We start from the raw sequence: 10264 nt of genomic DNA, 5'->3' as shown, positions 1-10264 counted from the left end.
ACTAAGTTACTCATACTGGCAGGGGAATATATTTCCCCGAACAACACCAATTCTTCCCGTACTCCGGATTTCTCCGGGAACCCTGGAACCGGTTCCAAAGTGGCCACATCGGTCCAGAATTGGTCTTCAGTATCATGAATGAGTTTGATTTCGAAATTTATGTACTAAGATACTCATACTGGCAGGGAAAATATATTCCCCGAACAACACCAATTCTTCCCGTACTCCAGATTTCTCCGGGGACCCTGGAACCGGTTCCAAAGTGGCCACATCGGTCCAGAATTGGTCTTCAGTATCATGAATGAGTTTGATTTCGAAAATTATGTACTAAGATACTCATACTGGCAGGGAAAATATATTCCCCGAACAACACCAATTCTTCCCGTACTCCAGATTTCTCCGGGGACCCTGGAACCGGTTCCAAAGTGGCCACATCGGTCCAGAATTGGTCTTCAGTATCATGAATGAGTTTGATTTCGAAAATTATGTACTAAGATACTCATACTGGCAGGGAAAATATATTCCCGAACAACACCAATTCTTCCCGTACTCCGATTTCTCCGGGGACCCTGGAACCGGTTCCAAAGTGGCCACATCGGTCCAGAATTGGTCTTCAGTATCATGAATGAGTTTGATTTCGAAAATTATGTACTAAGATACTCATACTGGCAGGGAAAATATATTCCCGAACAACACCAATTCTTCCGACTCCAGATTTCTCCGGGGACCCTGGAACCGGTTCCAAAGTGGCCACATCGGTCCAGAATTGGTCTTCAGTATCATGAATGAGTTTGATTTCGAAAATTATGTACTAAGATACTCATACTGGCAGGGAAAATATATTCCCCGAACAACACCAATTCTTCCCGTACTCCAGATTTCTCCGGGGACCCTGGAACCGGTTCCAAAGTGGCCACATCGGTCCAGAATTGGTCTTCAGTATCATGAATGAGTTTGATTTCGAAAATTATGTACTAAGATACTCATACTGGCAGGGAAAATATATTCCCCGAACAACACCAATTCTTCCCGTACTCCGGATTTCTCCGGGAACCCTGGAACCGGTTCCAAAGTGGCCACATCGGTCCAGAATTGGTCTTCAGTATCATGAATGAGTTTGATTTCGAAAATTATGTACTAAGATACTCATACTGGCAGGGAAAATATATTCCCCGAACAACACCAATTCTTCCCGTACTCCGGATTTCTCCGGGAACCCTGGAACCGGTTCCAAAGTGGCCACATCGGTCCAGAATTGGTCTTCAGTATCATGAATGAGTTTGATTTCGAAAATTATGTACTAAGATACTCATACTGGCAGGGAAAATATATTCCCCGAACAACACCAATTCTTCCCGTACTACAGATTTCTCCGGGGACCCTGGAACCGGTTCCAAAGTGGCCACATCGGTCCAGAATTGGTCTTCAGTATCATGAATGAGTTTGATTTCGAAAATAATGTACTAAGATACTCATACTGGCAGGGAAAATATATTCCCCGAACAACACCAATTCTTCCCGTACTCCGGATTTCTCCGGGGACCCTGGAACCGGTTCCAAAGTGGCCACATCGGTCCAGAATTGGTCTTCAGTATCATGAATGAGTTTGATTTCGAAAATTATGTACTAAGATACTCATACTGGCAGGGAAATATATTCGCCGAACAACACTTATTCTTCCCGTACTCCGATTTCTCCGGGAACCCTGGAACCGGTTCCAAAGTGGCCACATCGGTCCAGAATTGGTCTTGAGTATCATGAATGAGTTTGATTTCGAAAATTATGTACTAAGATACTCATACTGGCAGGAAAATATATTCCCGAACAACACCAATTCTTCCCGTACTCCAGATTTCTCTGGGGACCCTGGAACCGGTTCCAAAGTGGCCACATCGGTCCAGAATTGGTCTTCAGTATCATGAATGAGTTTGATTTCGAAAATTATGTACTAAGATACTCATACTGGCAGGGAAATATATTCGCCGAACAACAATTATTCTTCCCGTACTCGGATTTCTCCGGGAACCCTGGAACCGGTTCCAAAGTGGCCACATCGGTCCAGAATTGGTCTTGAGTATCATGAATGAGTTTGATTTCGAAAATTATGTACTAAGATACTCATACTGGCAGGAAAATATATTCCCGAACAACACCAATTCTTCCCGTACTCCAGATTTCTCCGGGGACCCTGGAACCGGTTCCAAAGTGGCCACATCGGTCCAGAATTGGTCTTCAGTATCATGAATGAGTTTGATTTCGAAAATTATGTACTAAGATACTCATACTGGCAGGGAAAATATATTCCCCGAACAACACCAATTCTTCCCGTACTCCGGATTTCTCCGGGAACCCTGGAACCGGTTCCAAAGTGGCCACATCGGTCCAGAATTGGTCTTCAGTATCATGAATGAGTTTGATTTCGAAAATTATGTACTAAGATACTCATACTGGCAGGGAAAATATATTCCCGAACAACACCAATTCTTCCCGTACTCCGGATTTCTCCGGGAACCCTGGAACCGGTTCCAAAGTGGCCACATCGGTCCAGAATTGGTCTTCAGTATCATGAATGAGTTTGATTTCGAAAATTATGTACTAAGATACTCATACTGGCAGGGAAAATATATTCCCCGAACAACACCAATTCTTCCCGTACACCAGATTTCTCCGGGGACCCTGGAACCGGTTCCAAAGTGGCCACATCGGTCCAGAATTGGTCTTCAGTATCATGAATGAGTTTGATTTCGAAAATTATGTACTAAGATACTCATACTGGCAGGGAAAATATATTCCCGAACAACACCAATTCTTCCCGTACTCCAGATTTCTCCGGGAACCCTGGAACCGGTTCCAAAGTGGCCACATCGGTCCAGAATTGGTCTTCAGTATCATACGGAAAACGGAATCGACGTAACACCTTATACTGGCTCTTAAACCTATATTTTCGTCAACACCACATTCGTGTATCGTTCTTTCTCCGGGGACTCCGGAACCGGTTCCAAAGTGGCCACATCGGTCCAGAATTGGTCTTCAGTATCATGAATGAGTTTGATTTCGAAAATTATGTACTAAGATACTCATACTGGCAGGGAAAATATATTCCCGAACAACACCAATTCTTCCTGTACTCCAGATTTCTCCGGGGACCCTGGAACCGGTTCCAAAGTGGCCACATCGGTCCAGAATTGGTCTTCAGTATCATGAATGAGTTTGATTTCGAAAATTATGTACTAAGATACTCATACTGGCAGGGAAAATATATTCCCGAACAACACCAATTCTTCCCGTACCCGGAACTTCCAAAGTGGCCACATCGGACCCTGGAACCGGTTCCAAAGTGGCCACATCGGTCCAGAATTGGTCTTCAGTATCATGAATGAGTTTGATTTCGAAAATTATGTACTAAGATACTCATACTGGCAGGGAAAATATATTCCCGAACAACACCAATTCTTCCCGTACTCCAGATTTCTCCGGGACCCTGGAACCGGTTCCAAAGTGGCCACATCGGTCCAGAATTGGTCTTCAGTATCATGAATGAGTTTGATTTCGAAAATTATGTACTAAGATACTCATACTGGCAGGGGAAATATATTCCCCGAACAACACCAATTCTTCCCGTACTCCGGATTTCTCCGGGACCCTGGAACCGGTTCCAAAGTGGCCACATCGGTCCAGAATTGGTCTTCAGTATCATGAATGAGTTTGATTTCGAAAATTATGTACTAAGATACTCATACTGGCAGGGGAAATATATTCCCCGAACAACACCAATTCTTCCCGTACTCCGGATTTCTCCGGGAACCCTGGAACCGGTTCCAAAGTGGCCACATCGGTCCAGAATTGGTCTTGAGTATCATGAATGAGTTTGATTTCGAAAATTCTGTACTAAGATACTCATACTGGCAGGGGAAATATATTCCCCGAACAACACCAATTCTTCCCGTACTCCGGATTTCTCCGGGGACCCTGGAACCGGTTCCAAAGTGGCCACATCGGTCCAAAATTGGTCTTCAGTATCATGAATGAGTTTGATTTCGAAAATTATGTACTAAGATACTCATACTGGCAGGGAAAATATATTCCCCGAACAACACCAATTCTTCCCGTACTCCAGATTTCTCCGGGGACCCTGGAACCGGTTCCAAAGTGGCCACATCGGTCCAGAATTGGTCTTCAGTATCATGAATGAGTTTGATTTCGAAAATTATGTACTAAGATACTCATACTGGCAGGGAAAATATATTCCCCGAACAACACCAATTCTTCCCGTACTCCAGATTTCTCCGGGGACCCTGGAACCGGTTCCAAAGTGGCCACATCGGTCCAGAATTGGTCTTCAGTATCATGAATGAGTTTGATTTCGAAAATTATGTACTAAGATACTCATACTGGCAGGGGAAATATATTCGCCGAACAACACTTATTCTTCCCGTACTCCGGATTTCTCCGGGAACCCTGGAACCGGTTCCAAAGTGGCCACATCGGTCCAGAATTGGTCTTGAGTATCATGAATGAGTTTGATTTCGAAAATTATGTACTAGGATAGTCATACTGGCAGGAAAAATATATTCCCCGAACAACACCAATTCTTCCCGTACTCCAGATTTCTCTGGGGACCCTGGAACCGGTTCCAAAGTGGCCACATCGGTCCAGAATTGGTCTTCAGTATCATGAATGAGTTTGATTTCGAAAATTATGTACTAAGATACTCATACTGGCAGGGGAAATATATTCGCCGAACAACAATTATTCTTCCCGTACTCCGGATTTCTCCGGGAACCCTGGAACCGGTTCCAAAGTGGCCACATCGGTCCAGAATTGGTCTTGAGTATCATGAATGAGTTTGATTTCGAAAATTATGTACTAGGATAGTCATACTGGCAGGAAAAATATATTCCCCGAACAACACCAATTCTTCCCGTACTCCAGATTTCTCTGGGGACCCTGGAACCGGTTCCAAAGTGGCCACATCGGTCCAGAATTGGTCTTCAGTATCATGAATGAGTTTGATTTCGAAAATTATGTACTAAGATACTCATACTGGCAGGGAAAATATATTCCCCGAACAACACCAATTCTTCCCGTACTCCGGATTTCTCCGGGAACCCTGGAACCGGTTCCAAAGTGGCCACATCGGTCCAGAATTGGTCTTCAGTATCATGAATGAGTTTGATTTCGAAAATTATGTACTAAGATACTCATACTGGCAGGGAAAATATATTCCCCGAACAACACCAATTCTTCCCGTACTCCGGATTTCTCCGGGAACCCTGGAACCGGTTCCAAAGTGGCCACATCGGTCCAGAATTGGTCTTGAGTATCATGAATGAGTTTGATTTCGAAAATTATGTACTAAGATACTCATACTGGCAGGGAAAATATATTCCCCGAACAACACCAATTCTTCCCGTACACCAGATTTCTCCGGGGACCCTGGAACCGGTTCCAAAGTGGCCACATCGGTCCAGAATTGGTCTTCAGTATCATGAATGAGTTTGATTTCGAAAATTATGTACTAAGATACTCATACTGGCAGGAAAATATATTCCCGAACAACACCAATTCTTCCCGTACTCCAGATTTCTCCGGGGACCCTGGAACCGGTTCCAAAGTGGCCACATCGGTCCAGAATTGGTCTTCAGTATCATACGGAAAAAAAACGGAATCGACGTAACACCTTATAATGTGGCCCTCTTAAACCTTGCGGTTTCGTCAACGGATCCACAGGCGTGTATCGTTCTTTTTGCGACAAGACTCCGCCTCCCGGGTCTCCTAAGTGTGAAGGTATGGGCACGGGGAGAGGGCACCGAATATCAGTATCATGAATGAGTTTGATTTCGAAAATTATGTACTAAGATACTCATACTGGCAGGGAAAATATATTCCCCGAACAACACCAATTCTTCCCGTACTCCGGATTTCTCCGGGAACCCTGGAACCGGTTCCAAAGTGGCCACATCGGTCCAGAATTGGTCTTCAGTATCATGAATGAGTTTGATTTCGAAAATTATGTACTAAGTTACTCATACTGGCAGGGAAATATATTCCCGAACAACACCAATTCTTCCCGTACTCCGGATTTCTCCGGGAACCCTGGAACCGGTTCCAAAGTGGCCACATCGGTCCAGAATTGGTCTTCAGTATCATGAATGAGTTTGATTTCGAAATTTATGTACTAAGATACTCATACTGGCAGGGAAAATATATTCCCCGAACAACACCAATTCTTCCCGTACTCCAGATTTCTCCGGGGACCCTGGAACCGGTTCCAAAGTGGCCACATCGGTCCAGAATTGGTCTTCAGTATCATGAATGAGTTTGATTTCGAAAATTATGTACTAAGATACTCATACTGGCAGGGAAAATATATTCCCCGAACAACACCAATTCTTCCCGTACTCCAGATTTCTCCGGGGACCCTGGAACCGGTTCCAAAGTGGCCACATCGGTCCAGAATTGGTCTTCAGTATCATGAATGAGTTTGATTTCGAAAATTATGTACTAAGATACTCATACTGGCAGGGAAAATATATTCCCCGAACAACACCAATTCTTCCCGTACTCCGGATTTCTCCGGGGACCCTGGAACCGGTTCCAAAGTGGCCACATCGGTCCAGAATTGGTCTTCATTATCATGAATGAGTTTGATTTCGAAAATTATGTACTAGGATACTCATACTGGCAGGGAAAATATATTCCCCGAACAACACCAATTCTTCCCGTACTCCAGATTTCTCTGGGGACCCTGGAACCGGTTCCAAAGTGGCCACATCGGTCCAGAATTGGTCTTCAGTATCATGAATGAGTTTGATTTCGAAAATTATGTACTAAGATACTCATACTGGCAGGGAAAATATATTCCCCGAACAACACCAATTCTTCCCGTACTCCGGATTTCTCCGGGGACCCTGGAACCGGTTCCAAAGTGGCCACATCGGTCCAGAATTGGTCTTCAGTATCATAAATGAGTTTGATTTCGAAAATTCTGTACTAAGATACTCATACTGGCAGGGAAAATATATTCCCCGAACAACACCAATTCTTCCCGTACTCCGGATTTCTCCGGGAACCCTGGAACCGGTTCCAAAGTGGCCACATCGGTCCAGAATTGGTCTTGAGTATCATGAATGAGTTTGATTTCGAAAATTCTGTACTAAGATACTCATACTGGCAGGGGAAATATATTCCCCGAACAACACCAATTCTTCCCGTACTCCGGATTTCTCCGGGGACCCTGGAACCGGTTCCAAAGTGGCCACATCGGTCCAAAATTGGTCTTCAGTATCATGAATGAGTTTGATTTCGAAAATTATGTACTAAGATACTCATACTGGCAGGGAAAATATATTTCCCGAACAACACCAATTCTTCCCGTACTCCAGATTTCTCCGGGGACCCTGGAACCGGTTCCAAAGTGGCCACATCGGTCCAGAATTGGTCTTCAGTATCATGAATGAGTTTGATTTCGAAAATTATGTACTAAGATACTCATACTGGCAGGGAAAATATATTCCCCGAACAACACCAATTCTTCCCGTACTCCGGATTTCTCCGGGAACCCTGGAACCGGTTCCAAAGTGGCCACATCGGTCCAGAATTGGTCTTGAGTATCATGAATGAGTTTGATTTCGAAAATTATGTACTAAGATACTCATACTGGCAGGGAAAATATATTCCCCGAACAACACCAATTCTTCCCGTACACCAGATTTCTCCGGGGACCCTGGAACCGGTTCCAAAGTGGCCACATCGGTCCAGAATTGGTCTTCAGTATCATGAATGAGTTTGATTTCGAAAATTATGTACTAAGATACTCATACTGGCAGGGAAAATATATTCCCCGAACAACACCAATTCTTCCCGTACTCCGGATTTCTCCGGGAACCCTGGAACCGGTTCCAAAGTGGCCACATCGGTCCAGAATTGGTCTTCAGTATCATGAATGAGTTTGATTTCGAAAATTATGTACTAAGATACTCATACTGGCAGGGAAAATATATTCCCCGAACAACACCAATTCTTCCCGTACTCCGGATTTCTCCGGGAACCCTGGAACCGGTTCCAAAGTGGCCACATCGGTCCAGAATTGGTCTTGAGTATCATGAATGAGTTTGATTTCGAAAATTATGTACTAAGATACTCATACTGGCAGGGAAAATATATTCCCCGAACAACACCAATTCTTCCCGTACACCAGATTTCTCCGGGGACCCTGGAACCGGTTCCAAAGTGGCCACATCGGTCCAGAATTGGTCTTCAGTATCATGAATGAGTTTGATTTCGAAAATTATGTACTAAGATACTCATACTGGCAGGGAAAATATATTCCCCGAACAACACCAATTCTTCCCGTACTCCAGATTTCTCCGGGGACCCTGGAACCGGTTCCAAAGTGGCCACATCGGTCCAGAATTGGTCTTCAGTATCATACGGAAAAAAAACGGAATCGACGTAACACCTTATAATGTGGCCCTCTTAAACCTTGCGGTTTCGTCAACGGATCCACAGGCGTGTATCGTTCTTTTTGCGACAAGACTCCGCCTCCCGGGTCTCCTAAGTGTGAAGGTATGGGCACGGGGAGAGGGCACCGAATATCAGTATCATGAATGAGTTTGATTTCGAAAATTATGTACTAAGATACTCATACTGGTAGGGAAAATATATTCCCCGAACAACACCAATTCTTCCCGTACTCCAGATTTCTCCGGGGACCCTGGAACCGGTCCCAAAGTGGCCACATCGGTCCAGAATTGGTCTTCAGTATCATGAATGAGTTTGATTTCGAAAATTATGTACTAAGATACTCATACTGGCAGGGAAAATATATTCCCCGAACAACACCAATTCTTCCCGTACTCCAGATTTCTCCGGGGACCCTGGAACCGGTCCCAAAGTGGCCACATCGGTCCAGAATTGGTCTTCATTATCATGAATGAGTTTGATTTCGATAATTATGTACTAGGATAGTCATACTGGCAGGAAAAATATATTCCCCGAACAACACCAATTCTTCCCGTACTCCAGATTTCTCCGGGGACCCTGGAACCGGTTCCAGAGTGGCCACATCGGTCCAGAATTGGTCTTCAGTATCATGAATGAGTTTGATTTCGAAAATTATGTACTAAGATACTCATACTGGCAGGGAAAATATATTCCCCGAACAACACTAATTCTTCCCTTGCTCCGGATTTCTCCGGGGACCCTGGAACCGGTTCCAAAGTGGCCACATCGGTCCAGAATTGGTCTTCAGTATCATGAATGAGTTTGATTTCGAAAATTCTGTACTAAGATACTCATACTGGCAGGGAAAATATATTCCCCGAACAACACCAATTCTTCCCGTACTCCAGATTTCTCCGGGGACCCTGGAACCGGTTCCAAAGTGGCCACATCGGTCCAGAATTGGTCTTGAGTATCATGAATGAGTTTGATTTCGAAAATTATGTACTAAGATACTCATACTGGCAGGGAAAATATATTCCCCGAACAACACCAATTCTTCCCGTACTCCAGATTTCTCCGGGGACCCTGGAACCGGTTCCAAAGTGGCCACATCGGTCCAGAATTGGTCTTCAGTATCATGAATGAGTTTGATTTCGAAAATTATGTACTAAGATACTCATACTGGCAGGGAAAATATACCCTGGAACCGGTTCCAAAGTGGCCACATCGGTCCAGAATTGGTCTTCAGTATCATGAATGAGTTTGATTTCGAAAATTATGTACTAAGATACTCATACTGGCAGGGAAAATATATTCCCCGAACAACACCAATTCTTCCCGTACTCCAGATTTCTCCGGGGACCCTGGAACCGGTTCCAAAGTGGCCACATCGGTCCAGAATTGGTCTTCATTATCATGAATGAGTTTGATTTCGAAAATTATGTACTAGGATAGTCATACTGGCAAGAAAAAATATTCCACGAATAATCTCTTATCTTCCCGAACTACGGATTATACCAGGGAACCTGGAACCGGTTCCAAAGTGGCCAGATCGTTCCAAGAGTGGTCTTGAGCATCATGGATGAGTTTGATTTCGAAAATTCTGTACTAGGATACTCATACCGGCAGGAAAAATATATTCCCCGAAAAACACTATATGTTCCCGTACACCGGGTTTCACCGAGGAACCTGGAACCGGTCTCAAAGTGGCCGCATCGGTCCAGAATTGGTCTTGAGTATCATGAATAAGTTTACACTTTCACTGTGATATGAATCTAATAAATATTTTCACATAATATTTCAATCTTCTGTCAAGACA

This window comes from Culex quinquefasciatus, chromosome 1, assembly GCF_015732765.1.
Source record: "Culex quinquefasciatus strain JHB chromosome 1, VPISU_Cqui_1.0_pri_paternal, whole genome shotgun sequence".
Taxonomy (NCBI): domain Eukaryota; kingdom Metazoa; phylum Arthropoda; class Insecta; order Diptera; family Culicidae; genus Culex; species Culex quinquefasciatus.
The sequence above is the reverse complement of the archived record's forward strand: the minus strand, read 5'-3'. Positions refer to the sequence as shown.